This window comes from Ambystoma mexicanum, chromosome 3p (genome assembly GCF_040938575.1).
Source record: "Ambystoma mexicanum isolate Mex_15411 chromosome 3p, UKY_AmexF1_1, whole genome shotgun sequence".
NCBI classification, from domain to species: domain Eukaryota; kingdom Metazoa; phylum Chordata; class Amphibia; order Caudata; family Ambystomatidae; genus Ambystoma; species Ambystoma mexicanum.
The window spans coordinates 257043902-257063672 of record NC_090925.1 but is presented as its reverse complement, the minus strand read 5'-3'; the positions used below and the strand labels follow the sequence as shown (position 1 = coordinate 257063672).

The 19771-nt window shown below is 46.2% G+C and overlaps 1 protein-coding gene across 3 annotated transcripts in view; it reads left to right on the top strand.

Moving 5' to 3' along the window:
* The first annotated feature begins 1080 nt into the window (after positions 1 to 1080).
* RBBP8NL (RBBP8 N-terminal like) overlaps positions 1081 to 19771 on the top strand; it is a 249042-nt gene continuing 230351 nt past the window's right edge. For 2 of the 3 annotated variants that reach the window (XM_069650749.1, XM_069650748.1), the window contains exon 1: positions 1179 to 1285. The gene's annotated coding sequence lies outside the window, so the exon portion shown is untranslated. Of the gene's footprint in view, positions 1286 to 19771 lie in introns of all 3 variants that reach the window. The other variant, XM_069650751.1, reaches the window with a different exon arrangement.

Genomic DNA, 19771 nt, shown 5'->3' with positions numbered 1-19771 from the left:
TACTGCCTGGGCCGCCCAGAGCAGTGTTGCTCCCTGGGCCACGCAGAGCAGTGTTACTGCCTGGGCCACCCAGAGCTGTTTTACTCCCTGGGCCACGCAGAGCGGTGTTACTGCCTGGGCCACGCAGAGCAGTGGTACTGCCTGGACCACGCAGAGCAGTGTTACTCCCTGGGCCACGCAGAGTGGTGTTACTGCCTGGGCCACCCAGAGCAGTTTTACTCCCTGGGCCACGCAGAGCAGTGTTACTGCCTGGGCCACGCAGAGCAGTGGTACTGCCTGGGCCACGCAGAGCAGTGGTACTCCCTGGGCCACGCAGAGCAGTATTACTGCCTGGGCCACACAGAGCAGTGTTACAGCAGTGTTACTGTCTGGGCCACCCAGAGCAGTGTTACTCGCTGGGCCACGCAGAGCGGTGTTACTACCTGGGCCACGCAGAACAGTGTTACTCCCTGGGCCACGCAGAGCGGTGTTACTCCCTGGGCCACGCAGAGCAGTGTTACTGCCTGGGCCACCCAGAGCAGTGTTACTCCCTGGGACACGCAGAGCAGTGTTACTGCCTGGGCCACCCAGAGCAGTGTTACTCCCTGGGCCACGCAGAGCAGTGTTACTGCCTGGGCCACCCAGAGCAGTGTTCCTCCCCGGGCCACGCAGAGCAGTGTTACTCCCTGGGCCACGCAGAGCAGTGTTACTGCCTGGGCCACGCTCTGTGCATTAAAGAGCGGCTCTTAAAATGACACGGTTCCAGCATCAAGCATCGGAGTGTTCAGGGAAGGGTTCTCCTACAGAGCATAAGGGATTTCTGCTGCCACATTTCATGGAGCGCGTGGATTTAACCCCTTGCTCCCTGGTTCTGGTTTCTAATGACCACCCGGCAGCACAGTGTGAGGTGATCTTTTTCCTTATTCTAGAGCCGGACCGAGCCGTTCCTTGCCTGCTGCATCCGCGTCCACGTGCGGCACCGAGAAGGCCCGGCGCCAGCCTCAGACCTCTCCCTGTGTTCGCGCCATACCTGTTCTGCCGCTCTGAGCAGGCCGGCCAGACCGGTTCGACAACTCGCAATATGGCCTGCCTCGTTTCTGCTTCTGGGCTGGAGCAACAGAAACTGGAATGTCCGGTTCGACGCAGAAAAAGAGAAGAAAAAAAATAGAGATATTCCCTCAGTGCCCGCACAAATTCACTCTCCGCTCACTCGTCCTATCTGCAAGTGCGCATCGTGGATTCCCCCGCAGCCGGCGCGCCATAACCTCGAGGGCTATACGTGGCAGGGAGAGGGCGGACATTGCAGGTAAGGGCCTTCTGCGTATCCATTAATGCCCGGCTAATCCCCGGAGGCAGTACCCCGGAAGGCACTCCCTGTGGCCCCCTTGACGCCAGCGCCACGTTGGCGGGCCCATCACTGGCACATGCACGCTGCCCACGGAGATAGCCTTCTCCCATCGGGCGCAATGTTAAATTAGCACTCAAATGATTTTAGACGTTTTTTGAAAAACTGTTCTATCTTCTAAAGAGCTTGAATGCAATTCGGATTTGAATCTCGCTGCTTTGAGTGGTCGGGGAGTTACCAGCTGTTGTAGATTAGAAGTGGCCTTGAGGATAAACTGTTGACTGTGGATCTTGGCGACCCGAGTTCTTCTTCTGACAAAATCCACTTGGCCATATTGTGTGTTCTTGGGCAAAGCACCCCAGCTCTTTGCTGGTTCGTGCCATTTAATGCCAAAATGTGGTGAACATAGATAGAGGCTGATTGACAGGTGTAATGGCTGCTTACAAACTGGCCGTTGACAGCAACATTGGGTGACTTGGCCTGTTACAGGAAATGTCTCCCATTTGGGGTGGCAGCACATGGTAGCAATATGTCTGCCTTACACGTGATTTTCTCTTCCCCATGTTCTTCTGACTGGCACTAGTTCCTTGAGGTTTCTAATGGTGGATGCATTTAAATGCGCTATTTTGTATTATGTCCCAAACACAGTTCAGATTTAAAAATGCGTATTTTCCAGATTCTTACATGTTGAGTTTGATCCGGCTTGGCAATTCTGTGCCATTAGGGTCCTGCACTGACGTCACAATCATATTCTTGCAGTGATGTCACAGTCTGCTATAATTCTTGCAGCGATGTTACAGTGTAATGTCTGGTTCCTGCAGTGACGTCATAGTCTGTGAACAAGCTCCACGGGTGTTATGACAGGTTAACGGTGATGTTGGAACCTGGATTGACATCAGAAACTGACATCAGGTTGTGGCGCTGATGTCACAGTCTGCCCTTCGTTTCTGTTACGGATGACACCGTTTAACAGCTTGCTTTCACTCTGACATCATGTTTCTATGACGTCATGGTCTTGCAGTGATGTCACATTCTGACCTTCGCCTACTGCACTGATGTCACTGTTTGATGACAGATCCTTGGAGTGAGGTTCTAGTTAGAATCCACATTTCAGAAGTATTTTTACAGCCTGACAACCTATCTCTGGAGTGACGTCACAGTTTGACGCAGATCCTTGGACTGGTGTTCCAGGCGGCCGCCAGATTCCTAGCGGGAACTCATAGCTAGGGATTCAATGGGTACTCTGGGGAAGTGGGTGGGTAGCTATCGGCTACTGAGGCTCAGTGATGGAGATTTTGGAGTGATGGGGACTAGAAGGCTGTTGCATTGTTGTTTGCCAATGTGGGTTGCTCTGCTGCACTGGGCTGGCTGGTGTCGAGGTGGTGAGGCTGGTATAGGGGTGCTGGTCCGTGGTTGGAGAGGTGATGGGAAGTTGTATCATACAAGGGTAAGTGTTGGGGTGTTGTGTCATTGGAGGGCGAATGTTGGACTGTTTTATTCTGGCAGACTTACAGTGGTGTTGTTTCCTGGGAGGGCAGGGGCTGTGGTGTTCTGTCCTCACTTCTTTGTGATGTTGTGTTGTGCTCGTTTCAGACAATCGTCGGTGTCCTTTGCCATGAACGTCTGGCACTGCAGTGCTGTACCTAGAAGGCTGGTGCTGAGGTGCTGTGCCACAGGGCGTTGAGGTGCTGTGGCTCAGGTGGGCAGTTGGCGTGTGTCTTAGGGATATTCGCAGCAGTGAAGATGTTGAGGTTGTGTCTCATTGAAGGCGAGCTGCTGTGGTTTCATGCAATTGGGAGGTTGGGAGGTAGAACCGGGACTTTGTTGGTGTGTGTCGTGTGAGAGTAGGTGATGGTGTGCTGTGACTTGCAAGCTGGTCGCTGTTTTGTGTCTTGGGAAGGTAGATGTGTTGGTGGGCTGAGGAAGGGGGGCATGCCTAGGCAAAGAGAGAACATACGTGACACATAACTTCTTTTGGATGCCAAACCGGCCACATTTTTAATCTCACAGCAAATCATAACTGCACTCAAAAAATGTGACGTTACACAAACTATACCATATCAACAATTTCCACATAATTCACAACGCCTTTCATTAGCAAGAGGTCCAGGGGAGCCATGTCTCTCCACCCCTCCTGGGCAGGCATGTCCCCTCCCCACCATGCCCCTCACGGGAGGCGTTACCGGGTGGCAGCCCCCTATATTGCCGGGTCCAGCTACCCCCCGACAGTGCAGCAGCGATGAGGCCAGGGTCCGGCCACCGGCCATCGGAAGATAAGAAACTCCAGTGGTAGATCTTGAGGGCTCCAGGCGGCACTGCGGGCACGGCGGCGACAATCCTGCAGGACGAGGCAGAGAAGGATGCTCGCCTCATCCCCCAGGGCTCTAAAAAAAGCCCACGGGATTGTTGTCACCATGCCCCACGCCGCACCTGAACCCGCGATAAAGCTTCCCACCAGGCAACCCACTGGGGAGCCGGTTCCAACAGGCACCCCCGCCTGCTCCTTCTCCCCGTGCCGGCTCCTGCCCGCCCGCGACCCCGTAATTGAGGGGTTTTCGCCTTTGTGTTGGACTGTGAGATACTAGTTAAGGGGCATTAGGACGTGAGAGGCTGGTAATAGCTGGTGATACCCCCATGAGACTGCTGTTGGAGTGCTGTACCTTTGTAGGCTGCTGTCAGCTGCTGTACTCTGGAGGTCTCTTGGTGTTGTGCCAGCGAGGCTGGTGTTGCAGTGCTGTGCGGCAGGATGCTGATGTGGATGGGACCTGACCTAAGAATGCAAGCTGTGGGGCGCTGCACTCCATGGAGGCTGCTGTTCGGGTCCTGTGTCCCCAAAGGTAGTTGCTGGGACAGATGCCTCGCTGTGTCCTCCCCTCAACCCTCACAACTGTGTAGATTAAGTGTTTCAACAAACATTTGAAAAATGTGTTCATTGTATATTTTCTGACCTCAGGCAGTAATCGTGGACTGTAAAAGGAGGTGCATACAATCAACAACCGGCTCTATTAAGCTAATTGCATGAGTGCACGTGGATCTTTACTTGGCAACTAGCATGCAAAAGCGCCTGGGGACCACTCCGTTGGTGATAGTGTGCGGTATACATATCCTTTAACATTAACAGCCAAGGTTTTGAATTCCACACAAGCTTTGATGGGGAGCCAGTGGGATTCCCATCTTGTAGTAGAAATGTGGTCAGAGCATTTAAGCCCAAGGGCAGCGCGCAGTGATTTATTTGATAGCAGTTGGGGTTTTTACATGTTGTCGTTCAAGGTGCCCATCAGTAGGAAATTACAATAGTCAAGTGTGGACAGAATCAAAGCATGTGCGAGTGTGAGTCAGATATTCGATGAGAGGAACTGTCTACTCAGATCAGTCTTGCAGTGTAAGCAGTGAAGAAGGCAACAGCATTTATCTGATGAGTTTCATTGGCGATCTATAGGATTCTCAGTGAACAAACTGCTGGCGTTTGGCAAGGTAGGATTTGAACCAGCGTAGGACAAGGTTGCTGATCCCCATGCTCCAATGTAGGGTGTCTCTGAGCACCTGGTGGTCTACAGTATTAAAAGCAGTAGAGAGGTCGAGGAGAACCAGAAGGCAGGGGTGGCTGTCACAGGGATGTTGAGAGCATTGCCGACCACCTGTATGGTTGCCATCCGTCTGCTGCATTTGGGTCTGAATCCAGATTTGTAGGTTCGGAGGAGATTGTTGATGTCGAGGTGTAGTTGCAGTTGCACGGCTACCGCTTTCTCGATGATCTTACCCAGAAAGGGAAGATGGGGGATGAGATGATAGTTACCTAGCTTGTCGGGATCCAGAGTGAGTTTCTTTACTAAAGGGAGGATTTGTCCTTCCTTTAGGGTGGATGGGAAGGTGCCTTGAGTTAGGGAAGCTGTTGATGATCTCCAGGTAGGAAAGGAGAGCTTCTGCAGGGAGGGTCTTGAGGATGGATGCTGGGAGGATGTTGTCTGTATACGATGTGGCTTTGAGGGCATCCAGGGTTTCTACCAGGTCCTCTGTAGAGAGTGTCTTGAATGTTGTCCAGGGTGTGGGGATTTTGTGAGGAGGGACGTGAGGTGGGTCTGCAGATTCAGAGCTGTTGTTTATGTGCTGGCAAATCTTGCTGATTTTGTCGATGAAGAAGTTGTTGATGGCAGTGGATTTTTCGATGCAATGTGGTATGGCATGGTCGGGTTATGGGTTGGCACAGTGCTTTACCGCTTTGAAAAGGGCTCTGCTTTTGTTGTCAGCTTCTGCTATAGTGTTCTGATAGTAGGAGGCCTTGGCTGTTTTGATTAGTTGTCGGCAGGTTGCTCAGAGTTCTTTGAGGAGCGCCAGTTCGGATGCGGTCCTGGAGCAGTGCCATGTTTTCTCTTGTTTCCGGGTTACTCTTTTTCTGAGGTTGAGTTCTTGTGTGTACCACAGTGCTTGCTGTTTCGATTTGCAGGTGTGTTGTTTCAGTGGCACATGTCTGTCGATGGAGGCTGAGAGGGTGGCGTTGAGAACTTCCAGTATAGAGTCACAGTATGGTTGGGGGTGTTCGGTCCGTGTGAGGTGGAGATTGGCTAGGTCTTCTGCGAGGGCTTCCACCAGAAAGTTCTTGAAGGACCTGAAGGTTTGTCTGATGGGTTTCTGCTGGGAGTGCTGACGGGGGTGGTGTGGAGGATGTTAAAAGGCACAGCCAGGTGGGCAGAACAGTCAAGCAGGAGAGCAGAGCTACAGTGGAAGGAAGGCAGTGAGGCGATGATTAAGTCAAGGATGTTACCTTTCTCATGCATTGGGTCATTCGTGTGCTGTGTGAGGCTCAGGGTGTCGAGAAGGCAGAGGAGAGCTTCCTTCATCGCTTTGGGGGCCTTGTTGACTGGGAGGTTGAAGTCACCTAGGAAGATTCTGTTGACGTGTGTGAGGGACATGGTGTTGAACAGGTAGGTGAAGTCTCTGATGAAGGCAGTGTTGGGTTAGAGTGGTCTGTAGATGAGATGGAAGGTGACTTTTCCGTTCACAGCCACATTTTTCCTCAACAGCATACTCATATCAAAGCCCTTTGTATGTTATTATTCATTGAGCACTATAATTATTGAAACTAAGAGAACCATCCATGAGGAAACTCTCGCCCACCGCACTGCCATTTTCTGCTCACATTTCCAGTGCTATGCTGATGACACTCAACTCATTTTCAGGCTTCCCTCGGCCACCTCTTCTCTGACTGCCTATCTGCCATTCAAGATTGGTGTGCCACCAATGAGCTCTGCCTGAATCCCAGCAGGACTGAGATCCTCCTCATCGGCACACCTTCACCCTCCTTTCCTGTCACTCTCTGGCCGGCCTCCCTTAGCCCTCCTCCTACCCCCAACTGTGAGGCCAAGAACCTCGGGGTAATCTTTGACTCCACGCTCTCCTTCGCTGCCCACATCTCTGATGTCTGAAAAAAAGGTTTACCTCCTTCTACACCTCCTCAGAGGTATTCTGCCTTTCCTCTCCTTCCCCCAGAAGCTCCCTGTCTCTCAAGCCCTAGTTCTCTCAAGGTTGGACTATTGCAACAGCCTCTTTCTAAATCTACCTGCCTCTACTCTGTGCCCTTTGCAACTTATCCAGAACAGTACTGTGAGACTTGTCCTTGGCTTCAAGGCCTGGGATCATATCTCTCCAGCCCTGAAATCTCTTCACTGGCTCCCAGTGGCTGCAAGGATTAAATTCAAGACCCTCTGCATTGTCCACAAGGCTTTCTGGGGCCTGGTCCAAAATACCGTCAGCTATCCCTCCGTAAATACCTTCCCTCTCGAGCCCTTCACTCCTCCACCTCCAACTCCTGCAGGGTCAGCCGTTTTTCTAAGAAACGAGCTGGGGTAGATCTCTGTCTTCTGCTGGGGCCTCCCTCTGGAACAGCCAACCTGCCACTCTAAAACTTGAGGAGAACCACCTGTGGTTCCGGAAGCACCGCAAGACCTTCCTCTTTGCTTCTGCCTTCTCTCCTCCTCTCTCCTTTTATCTGTTCTGTATTGGCATCATGCACCTGGTCTCCTCTTTCTTTAGGGCCCAGGTACCTGCTCACCCTGCCACCCACCCACACTGCCTCCGGACAATCCCTTGCACTGGTGTCTGTATCTGTAACCCTACAGCCCCCCCTTTTCTTTTTTCTTTTTCTGCACTTATTCAGACACACCCTGTCTGTTGCCTTATTCTTAGCACTTGCTGGATGCACTACCACCGTTTGGTGCCTCTGTTATTTATTTAGTTATTCATGTTTTATTTATTTACTTACTTTTATTTTTGCTCAGCACCTTCCGCCTCTCCCCCTCCCTTGCACTTACCTCTTTCCGTCTCCCATGCACTTGCGCGTTCTCAATGTCACTGGGCATAGTAAGATCGTTGTTATTGTTCTCCCTAGTTTCCCTTCCTTGCCTCGTCGCGCTCTGAAACACTTGTGTACGAGCGCGATACAAATAAAATATCAATATCAATAACATGCAATTACCTAATGCACTTAAAGGGGGAGGTAAGGTTTTGCTATTTTTTTATGTTAATGTTAAAGGTTTTTATACTGCGCTCAGGTGCCACTTGCGTGGTGTCTCTGCGCTCTGGAGGTTCTGTGAAAGAAATTAAGAAGGGGGAGGAGCGGGAAAATATCAAGGGAGCTGTGATGTGCTGTTGGCAGCTTCATTTCGGATGCACCATTCTCTGAGCCTGGGAGCAAGATTCGGAGGCAGCCGTCATGTGGTGTTATGCATGGTTGTGTTTGCTATGTCTTGTGATTGCAGTGTTGTGAAGTATGTGTGGTATGCTGTGCTGAGGAGGTTCTGGTTGTCTTTAGTGCAGTATGTAAGAGGCGTATTAGGAGGGTTGAGTGCTAGTATTAGTTCACCCCAGTGGTAGAAGTGTACCAAAAAAAGTAGTGGAACTGTGGTCTCGGCAGGGGAGAGGGTAGGCAGAAGCATAGTGCAACAAATGACAAATGTTGTGGCCGGCCCATTCCAATTGTCTAAGTGACTACTAACTAAGTCTACTATTACAATTTTACACTTACACAGGAATATGAATGGACAATTGCTCTATATAGAATGGTGAATATGGTTGTAAAAAGTAGAGGAATGGTAAACAGAAAAAATAAAAGTAGTGGAACACTGCTCCCGACCGTTCCAGCTCACTTCGATCACTGTTTGTTTGTTTGTTTGTTTGTTTATTTATTTGGTAATGCGCTCCGAGCCCGTGGGCATCTAGGCGCAGCAGTACAAGAGGACTCGAAACTTAGTTACAAAGCCTGACACTAGCTGACACTAGCCTGACACACTGGTTCAACCAGATGTGAGAAATGGCTGAGCAACACAGTTCACCTAGTTGTGAGAAATGGCTAAGCAACACAGTTTACCCAGTTGTGAGTAATGGCTAAGCAACACTTTTCACCCAGATGTAACAAAACAGATGAGCAACACAGACTACCTAGATGTGGGACACGGCTAAGCAACACAGTTCACCTAGATATGACAAATGGCTAAGCAACACAATTTGCCCAGATATGAGAAATGGCTAAGCAACACAATTTGCGTAGATGCGAGAAATGGCTAAGCAATACAATACGCCTAGATGTGAGAAATGGCTAAGCAAAACAAGTCGCCTAGAAGCAAGAAATGGCTAAGCAATACAATTTGCCTAGATGTGAGAAATGGCTAAGGAATACAATTTGCCTAAATGCGAGAAATGGCTAAGCAATACAATTCACCTAGGCGTGGAAAACTGACACATTGGTCTGAATGAGAGGTGTGGTTGTCATATGCTTGTGGGTTCATGCATTGGATTTGTAGGCTTATTGGTGGTGAAATAAGAGAGATAAGAGTAATAAGAAAGGTGGAGTAATAAGAGAGGTGGGACAATTTAGTGGTGTGCAGTGATTACTGCCCCCCCTGTCTGCATCACACTTACTTTGTCCGTTGACGCAGCTTAATGGCTGCAGGCTTTCTGCGTCCCCGGCTGACGCCGGCGGACACAATCTGTAGTTGCTTCAGTAGGAGCTGCCCATTGCCTTCGCCCCTTAGCTGAAGGGGCTGCCTGGGTAGTGGGTTGCCCTAGGGTGACAGTCTAAATAGGTGCTTCTGCTCAATCACGGGAGGTGGGAGGTCTCGAGGGAGGTGAAATCCAGCTTCCAGGGAGGAAGAGCAGGAAACAAAGTAAAAAGCGTACCAAGCTCTAAATTGTACAAGGCCCACTGTGGGCCAAATTTAACCAAAATGGGACAGGAGTACACAGGTGCTGCCTAGCCCGCCTGAGAACAACGAGCTGAGTGGCTCTGGATCACGCCGCGAGTGCCTTCCCCTCGTTGTTGCAATCACGGGAGGTGGGAGTTCTTGAGGGAGGTGAAATCCAGCTTCCAGGTAGGAAGAGCCAGAAACAAAGAAAGAAGTGCACTGAGAGCTAAATTGGACAACGCCAATTGGCACAATTTTGAAACAAAATGGGACAGGGGCACACAGGTGCTGCTTACCGCACCTGAGAACAATGAGCCGAGTGGCTCTGGATCGCGTCGCAAGGTTGTACCCCTTGTTGTTGCAAGTTACATCCTTCTGCCTAATCACGGGAGGTCTCGAGGGGGGTGAAAACTAGCTTCTAGGGAGGAAGAGCCGGAAATAAAGTAAAAAGCGCGCTGAGCGCTAAATTCTACAAAGCCTGCTGTGAGCATAATTCTTAAACAAGATGGGACAGGGGTACACAGGTGCTGCTTGGCACGCCTGCGAACAACAAGCTTCTTATGTTTAAAAAGAATAAACTGTGGGGCACGGCACAGGTGAAAGTGCACATGGATCTGGTGTTGAGTTTGGGCAGTGGTTCGTGCACGCAGATGCGTCCCTCGTGTACATGCGTCGAGAAGGCCCATTCATTAATGTTGGAGATCCTCGCCCGGTCCTCCCAGAGGCAGACTGGCTATTACACAGATCGGGCGCCCGCCCGATGGGCCAGCAGCCTTGAAGGCCCCAGGGCTGCTCTCTCGTTGATTCGGGGCTGCCTCCCTGCGTGGAATGGCTGCCCCCTTCCCTATCAAGCCATGGGCTGCCTCAACAGAGAAAAGACAATTCCGGATTGCCCATTAGCACAACTAAATGACCCGTGAGACTTCTTGGAGCACCCCCTCCTACAGTCATCCTTGCAAGCAGCAGGAACTATCTGCACCAACAGCACCCAGGCTTCTTCGGAGCACAGATTGGGTGTTTGCCGCTCACATCTGTGCTTGCACTGCAGATCACATGTTTGAGTCCAGCAAGGGCCACGTCATAGGTTGGGAAAATGTGAGCTACGTAAATGGCCACTATGAACAAAAGCAAGCAGCACCTTTTGAACAAATGACCATCACTTCTGTAGATGTTGGCAATGACCCGCCCACTCTGCTGCCAGATTCAGGGCATCAGTCCAGGTCCCGCGGATGCTGCCATTTTGTGGCGGTGCTTATGGTGCAGAAGTGTTTGCGCTGGTATGTATGGAGGGAAATAGTTGAGTATTTCTTGAACCGGGCTGCGGTCACTTACTGGTGGGCTCCCAGTCCACCCTCGGATAACCCTGGCATCTGTTGTTGCCCTGTGTACGCCATCTAGGTTCGTTTCACAGAGATTCCTCTCTAGGGCTCCCAAAGGATACTAAGGTATCCAACATTAAGCTAGAGATCAGACTCCCACGGCAGGGCCGGGTGAGAGGTCGGGATCAGAGGTGATTCAAGGTTGCGAGAATTATTAATATAGCGTGTTATGCCCGATTCCTCCCACTTCTAGGAGCTGTAATAATAGGCGTTTTTATAATCCAATGTAATGGTGCTCAGTTTATAATCCTCAGAAGAAGGAAGGGCAGATTCCGCCCTCCTGGGGTTCAAACATGTGCCCTGCCCGCAGGCGGAACTTAAACATTCCAGGGGAGCACTTAACCAGTTGAGTTCTCTTTTCACCCTAAAGTGCAACCGTGCCCATCGAAAAGCCAGAACCTAAAGACAGTCTCCAAAATTAAATTAAACTCTGCTTTTAGGTCGCGCTTCATGCTGGCGTCCAGCCCCTAGGCACGGGGCTGTGCATTGAACCCATGTTGCTCAGTGTTGTCTTGCTTCCAAACAAGCATAGTGGCCGAGAGCTATCAACACCAGTGTGTCAGCATCCTGTCGATTAAGTCTTGCGTATGATGCCAAGCTATGGTAGAATTATGAATATTAATTCAAGCCAAATAGAAAAAGGAAAACAAAGATTTGAAGATGTGTGCATCCCTTTGCAACTTAAATTAAGACACCTCACTTCCTTTAGTTCATCTAAAGGCAACCGCAAACCAGAGGAGTTGCTAGGGGTGTTTACTGGGGGGGCTATAGCCCTGGGTCCTTGGGTTGTATTTCCAGATAGAAGCTCAGGGCTACAACCAAAGGGCCAGCTATCCCCGAGTCCCGCCAGTCCCAACATTAGTGTAGCCCCAGATCTTTTCCAGATCTAGCAACACCCCGGCCGCAATTTTCAACCATCAGTGTCGACCTGGTGGAGTGTCTTGTTCCCACAAAGTGGTTCTTGTTATTTTAATATCGGCAATCATTGCGACTTTCCACAAATGGTATTAATACAGTCTTGGGAGGATAGCTCATGGGCAACGCACTCGTTTTGGTAGCACGACGCGGAGCAACACAGGTTCGATCCCCAGGTCCGCGCTTAGAAACCTCTGGGCAATAAGCGCGTTATAAACAACCCATCTCAATTACAAATCACAATTTCCACTAATCACGACGTCCGGAACATGAAACCGGATCTGATATCAATCCAGTTGTATCGGTTTTACATGCTTACCCTCTCCTGGCCTAAGAGTTGCCCATCAATATGCATCTATGTACACCCAGAGGATGGCTACGCCAGTTTATGGTAATCCAGGAACACTCATATTCCATTAGCATCCATACTGTGACCCACCTCCTCGGTGTGCTTCTCTGATTCGCCATTCTGTGCTCGGAGCCTGCCACCAGCTGCGTATGGTGCGAGAGACCTTAACTCTGTAACGCCCGCACTCCACAACAGTGCCTTTATGAAGGCATCCTAACGCGCCACAAAGGCTTGAAGACTCACCCCCTCTGAGCAGCCAATGGCAGGGAGGCTCACAATGCTCGAAATATCTATTGAAAACCTGGTCTCACTGGTGTTTCCTGAACTCCTAGCTTGGTCTTCTACTCACAGCCTATCCGATGTCCGTAGACCGACTCATTACGGACTCGTTGTCATGGGTGACCTCCCTTATCAAATCTTAGCCCGCTTATCCGACGATGTGGGTTTCCAGAAGAGCCAGAAGATCATCCTCCCACCTGTCCAAGGACAAACACGCGAGTCATCATGCTCCCTGTAACCTGCCCTCAAGCTCCTACAGCAAAGCCATCTGGGATTGCCTGCAGAAGTATGCAGTGCTTTGCAAACTTCAAAACATACAACACATCTGTTTACTCTACTCTTCTACTTTACACACAGCCATGTTCACTGGTCACTATGGAGAGTTGCCCATTTGTGGTCACTGTACGGAGTTGCATCATACCCACTTCTGGTCACTGTGGAGAGTTGCATCATAGCCACACCTGGTCACTGTGCAGAGTTGCATCATAGCCATTTCTGGTCACTGTGAGGAGTTCATTTATACACACTTTTGGTCACTGTGCAGAGTTGCATCATGGCCACTTCTGGTCACTGTGGGGAGTTGCATTATACCCACTTTTGGTCACTATGGAGAGTTGCATCATACCCACTCCAGGTCACTGTGGGGAGTTGAATAATACCCAGTTCTGATTCCTGTGAGGAGTTGCATTATACACACTTTTGGCCACTGTGCAGAGTTGCATCATACCTACTTCTGGTCACTATGGAGAGTTGACGCAGTTCAGGTCACTATGGGGGGTTGAATAATACCCACTTCTGGTCCCTGTGAGGAGTTGCATTATGCCCACTTCTGGTCACTGTGGGGAGTTGCACCATACCCACTTCTGGTCACTGTGGAGAGTTTCATCATACCCACTTTTGGTCCCTGTGGGAAGTTGCATCATGCCCACTTCTGGTCACTTTGGAGAGTTGCATCATACCCACTTTTGGTCCCTGTGGGAAGTTGCATCATGCCCACTTTGGAGAGTTGCATCATACCCAGTTCAGGCCACTATGGGGAGTTGAATAATACCCAGTTCTGATTCCTGTGAGGAGTTGCATTATACACACTTTTGGTCACTGTGCAGAGTTGCATCATACCCAGTTCAGGCCACTATGGGGAGTTGAATAATACCCACGTCTGGTCCCCATGAGGAGTTGCATTATGCCCACTTCTGGTCACTGTGGGGAGTTGCATCATACCCACTTTTGGTCACTTTGGAGAGTTGCATCATACCCACTTCTGGTCCCTGTGGGAAGTTGCATTATGCCCACTTCTGGTCACTTTGGAGAGTTGCATCATACCCACTTTTGGTCCGTGTGGGAAGTTGCATCATGCCCACTTCTGGTTTGACATTGCTGTAAATTGTAATCTCGCTGCGGTGGCTGTTATCGATAAAAACACATTCCGTTGGCACTGCACGCTGTCTGAAGGTAGTCACTGACTACTTGCATTGAGCACCGAGATAAGGCTGTTGGCACTGTTTGCACGCAAGTTAGCCCTGGCAATCATTCAACAGCCAGAGAATCATGACAGAAACCGCAGCAACCATCCCCACGTTCCCTTTAAAGCCTGCGCCAGTGTACTTCTCCCAACTCCTCAGATGAAAGAAAAACCATTTAGTTTGGTCATTACAATAAATACCAGATATTGTTTTTTACACCTCAAAAAGGTTTCCCGCCCAAATGTTCGCCGTAAATGTAGGAAAACTAAACAATAGCATTTTTGCCTCCAAAACTTGAAATAAAAACGACAGTTATAAACTGCAAAAATTTAAACGGAGCCGAAACACAACCTGTTTGCACAATGTAAAGCTTGCCATCTCTAAAATCCTAGGTCCTCGTTACAGAAAGGGTGGTACAGTCTACGTGGTGGTAGGTGGGTCTAACGCCGGTTGGACTGTTGCCGCCCATTACAGAGTCCCAGCGCTACTGGGAGGAGGCACTTGGTGGATGGAGAAATTCTGCCAACGGGAGCCTGACCTGGTTCCGCCTGCTGGTAATGGAGCAGGTAGGGTTACATTAGCACAGGGGTCTGCAGCCTTTGGCTCTCCAAGTGTTTTGGACTGCAACCTCCTTCAGCATGATCTAGAATAGTCAATGGTGGGGGGGGGGGTCATGGGAATTGTAGTCCAAAACTTCTGGAGAGCATCAGGTTGCGGGCTCCTGCATTAGAACGTGGGCGAACCCTGTGCTAATGTGTGAATGCACCCTCGTACCAACGGCTCAGAATCCCAAAATAAAATCGGAATTATAGAGCCCTATAGATTACCATCAAGCTGTGTAAAATACATACATTTCAGATAAACCTATATCCTTCACGTATAGTGCTTTGAAACAGTATTAAAAGCCCTAGACGCATACATGCATACATTTAGCAGAAAATAAATCCCCTGTTGCGTGATGCATAGGCGTATCCAGGGAGTGGCCTGGGGTGGCATGTGCTAGCCCTGGAACCTGATTGGCCACCCCAGGTGCCGCCCCATTATCCTAAACTATGTTCGTTAAACCTTTTTAAATTTTTTTTTTTTTCTGTTTATGACAATTTTTACTGTGCAAAAATGTGCATTGCATGTGTTAAACATATTTTGCTCAAGAACCTGAAACCCCAGGTAATGTATATTTATTCTATATTTTTTAACAACCTAACTGGTCCCATGTGTCTAAAAATGTATTACTGACCACTCAATTTCCTCAACATTTCCTGTAAACAACCACTTAATGTCAAATTAAGTTAAAAGTACTTGCACATTTCCTTTGCTGGAATTGCACGTGTTCTAGATAACTATTAAGAACTGCAAATTTAAATGTTCTATAACCAGTCTTAAGTTTACTACATTTTTTTAAAATATCTTTTTATTAGATTTTCAACAAAATATAACTCCATCACATAGGTTTCCTTGAATTACAATGGCACTAGTTAGTTAAATTACAATATATTAACTTTAACATTATAAGCCTATAACTAGATCCTAAAACACCCTTGCACTAATAATACTGTCATCCTATGCAACAGCAATAAACAAGTAACTATAAAATCCACACCAACACACATAAAACATCACAATAAACAACAGAGATAGAGGTAGAAGAAGAAAAGAGAAAAGAAATAAAAGAAATAATAATAAAAAAGGGGGGCTCTCTCACACCTCCCTTTCACTTCCCCACCATCATTCCGTTTCTTCATTCGTATAAGGTAAATGGCCCCCATAACAAAAGATAATTATCCTCTTTACCTTTATCCTTCATTGAAATGTTTTCATACTTGGATAAAATGTGTAACTCCACCAATCAGTCCTCAACAGTAGGTATCTTTCTAGTCTTCCAGACCCTAAGGATTAGCTTAATTGCCATTGTAGAAGCAAGATGACATTCGCTCCTGTTCTTTGCATAACTATACCGAAAACCATATCAATTCTATCAATGACTTCTCTCCAAAATGCTTGTACTATCGAGCAGTCCCGAAGTAGATGCAATAGGGTACCTCTATCTCCTCCACAACTCCAGCCCAACTCATCCATCCTCAACTTCAATTTGAACATTTTAACCGGTGTCGAGTAAACCCTACCAACTATTTTCTGTCTAACTAAATATAAATTCTTATCCAATCCCAAATGAATACCAACTCTAAGAGCATCTCTCCAATCCTCTTCCGAAATGACCACATTGACATCATTTGACCATATATTCCTTAAATCATTCCAAGCAACCATATGTCCTATCTCCATAGGCATTAACTGCATATAGGTATGCACATTATATTCCTACCCATTCAATAGCTTACAGATCTCTGGTTTCTTTCCTAACAGATCACCAATCATACACCTCCTTTGATTAATTAATGAAATTAAGTCTTGATATTTATTTCCAATCTCTATTTCCTAAATTATATTTCTTTGCAGTTCTTCAAATTGCAGTAGTCTACCACCATCCAACAAATCACGTACATTCAATATACCTTTCCCAATCCAACTCTGCCAATGTAAACACCTATTATTGAGTTGTAATGCCTCTTTATGCCATATAGATGCATCCTCACTGAAAACAAAACTTTGATCATTTTCTCTAAACCATGACGATATAGCCTGTCTAGTCGCAATTATTGGTTGCAACATTAGCTTCTTATTTGACAGTTTTCCCATAGTATAGAGGTTATCTAAATGATAAGGAGCACAAATCTCTCTTTCCATACATAGCCAAATTGGTCCTTCAACATTTTCTTCCTTAAAATAATATGAACTCTTCTTAAGGAAAAAGACCTTGTAGTATTTTACCAAATCCAGATAACCAAACCCACCCTCTTCAACTTTTTGCATCAATATATATTTTGGAATACGCAGTCTTCTACCAGTTCCCCATAAAAAGGATTGAAAAAGTTTGTCAATCTTCAGAAATTGTTTCTTATAAACCAATAATGGTAGTGATTGTATGATGTATAATACCTTAGGCAGCAAGATCATTTTAATCGCATTAATTTTTGCCCATATGTTCAAGTTCAACTTTTCCCATCTTTTAATAGATAAGGTAATTTTATCTATTACCTTATCAACATTATTTTGAACAATTTTATTTAAATCCCCAAATATATGTATACCCAAATATTTAACACCCCCGGGAGACCATTTACAATTCCAGGACTTGAAAATTCCATTATCACATATCCTGGACAGAGGAAAAATGTCAGTTTTGTCCCAATTTATTTTGTGCCCCGACAGTTTTCCCACTTCTTCAAACATTTGTTTCAACATAGATCCGCATACTTCTGGATTTGACAAAAGAATCATCATATCATCCGCATAAGAAAACACTTTAACTTCTGTATTCCCAAAACAAAGTCCCTTAATATCTGCACATTGTCTGATGAACACTGCTAATTGTTCTAATGCCAAATTGAATACAAATGGTGACAAGGGGCATCCTTGCCGCGTGCCTTTGGATAGAGAAATGGATCCAGAAATTATTCCATTAAAAAATACCTTTGCCTTACCATCATGATATATACAGTCGATCATTTGCATAAAAACTGGACCAAACCCCATTTTTAACAGTGTATATTCCAGGAATTTCCAATTTACTCTATGAAAGGCCTTTTCAGCATCAAAAAACCTATAATCCCATTTGACTCCTTTCCATAATGCAATCCAATAAGATTCAACACAGTTCTTATGTTATCATGACCTTATCTTCCTGGAGTAAAACCTCAATTAGATCCCCTATACAATTCATCATCCGATTTGACCATATTTTGGTTAATATTTTAAAATCCAGATTTAATAAAGAAATTGGCCTACAGATTCCACATCTTCTATGATCTTTATCTGGCTTAGGAATAACAATGATCAATGCATCTTTCATCGAGTCACACAATATCCCTGATGATATAAAATTATTAAAAATCTCACACAATATTGGCGATAATTGGGTAGCAAACTTCTTATAGAATTCCGAAACAATACCATCTGGCCCTGGTGACTTTCCCTCCTTCAACTGTAATATTGCATTACAAACTTCAGCAACATCAATTTTAGATTCAAGTTTAAGTTTCTTTTCAGTAGATAATTCCGAAACATTAATTTTTTCAAAGAAGTTACCTAGTTCTTCTTCACTAGGAGAGGGTTCTTCCCTGTATAACCGCATATAAAAGTGTCAAAAATATTAACAAATGTCCTTGTTCCTATGTAAAGTGTCCCCTTCTTCAGTTTGTATTGAAGAAACACATGTATCAGCCATCATCCCTTTAAGTTTATTGGCCAGTAACTTTCCATTTTATCGCCAAATTCCCGAAACCTTTGCTTTGTATAAAATAATCCTTTTCCCACTAGTGTTTGTACATAATTCTTCATCTCACCTTCTAGTTTTTTCAATTTTATTTTATTTGATTCTTTATCATCAACCGCACAAGATTTTTGTAACTCCTTAACCTCCTCTTCCATTTTTTTAATTATTCCTTGATTTTACTTCCTAGCATGTACTATTCTACTTATCAATTCACCCCGTAACACTGCTTTAAAACTTTCCCAAGCAATTTTAATATCAGCTGAACCTTCATTCTCCTTGAAGTAGTTCTCAATAAAATCTTCTAATCCTGTAGCTACTAATGGATCCTTTAGTATATTCGCTTGCATTCTCCACCTTTTGGATTTCTTCCTCATACCTTGTATATTAATCTGCATGTCAAGCAGGGCATGATCTGAAATACCTCTCTCTTGAATATTCGAGCTCAATGTCTGACTAACTAGATCAGTACTAATAAAATAATAATCAATCCTCGAGTATGAATTATGGACTAGAGAGAAAAATGAATATTCTTCCACTCCATGATGAAGTTCCCGCCACACATCAACTAATTTATATTTGTATGTTAAAGCCTGTAACTCTTCACTAACTTTTTCATTACTGTACCTACAATCTGATCTCCTGTCTAGCTTGCTATCCATCACCACGTTGAAATAACCTCCCAAAATGACCGCCTCTCCTTCCATTTTATCTAACAGAGTACTCAACAAAGTGAAAAACTGTACACTCGAAGAGCATGGGGCATATACCTTCCCTATTGTCACCTTCCTACCATTATAAAGTACATCAAGCAATACAATCTGACCCTCTTCATCCTTTAATGTCTTCTCTATTTTTATCGGCAATCCCCTACTAAACAAAATACTTACCCCCCTTGACCTAGAGTCATAATAATTAGAAATCACCTGTGAATATCTGGGACTGGTCAAGTAACATCCAGTCTGTTCACTTAAGTGAGTCTCTTGCAGAAGACTCACATCCCCTCTACTTCTCCAAATTCTTGCCATTACCTTCCATCTTTTAATAGCACAGCCAATACCATTCACATTCCAAGAAATAAAAGTTAACGGATTCATACCTCAAAACCTTGTACTAATTTGCTTCCAATGCAACTAGGATAAAAATACCACATCCAATATATCACATTAACCCATCTTGCAATATAGTGAGTGAGAGGGAGATGAGAAAAAGTACAAGAAAACAAAAAACAACATAACAACACAATACAAACCAATAGACTAACACTCAGAAATCATGAATATTTCACAACATGTGACCATCAGACCTCAAATGAGAAAGCATATATACAACCAACACTGTATGCCGAACCATACTTACCAGAAATACCATACTCCAATAAATATAAATTTCAATCATTACTACTTCCCCCAACTTATTGTCACAATATCTAAAACCTCAAAATTCTCAATCATCTACATCCCCTTACATTAATACTAAATTCATATGTTTGTTAAACTTTAAACACAGGAATGTAGTGATAAGTAGATATGGGTAGTGGAGACAAATAGTCACG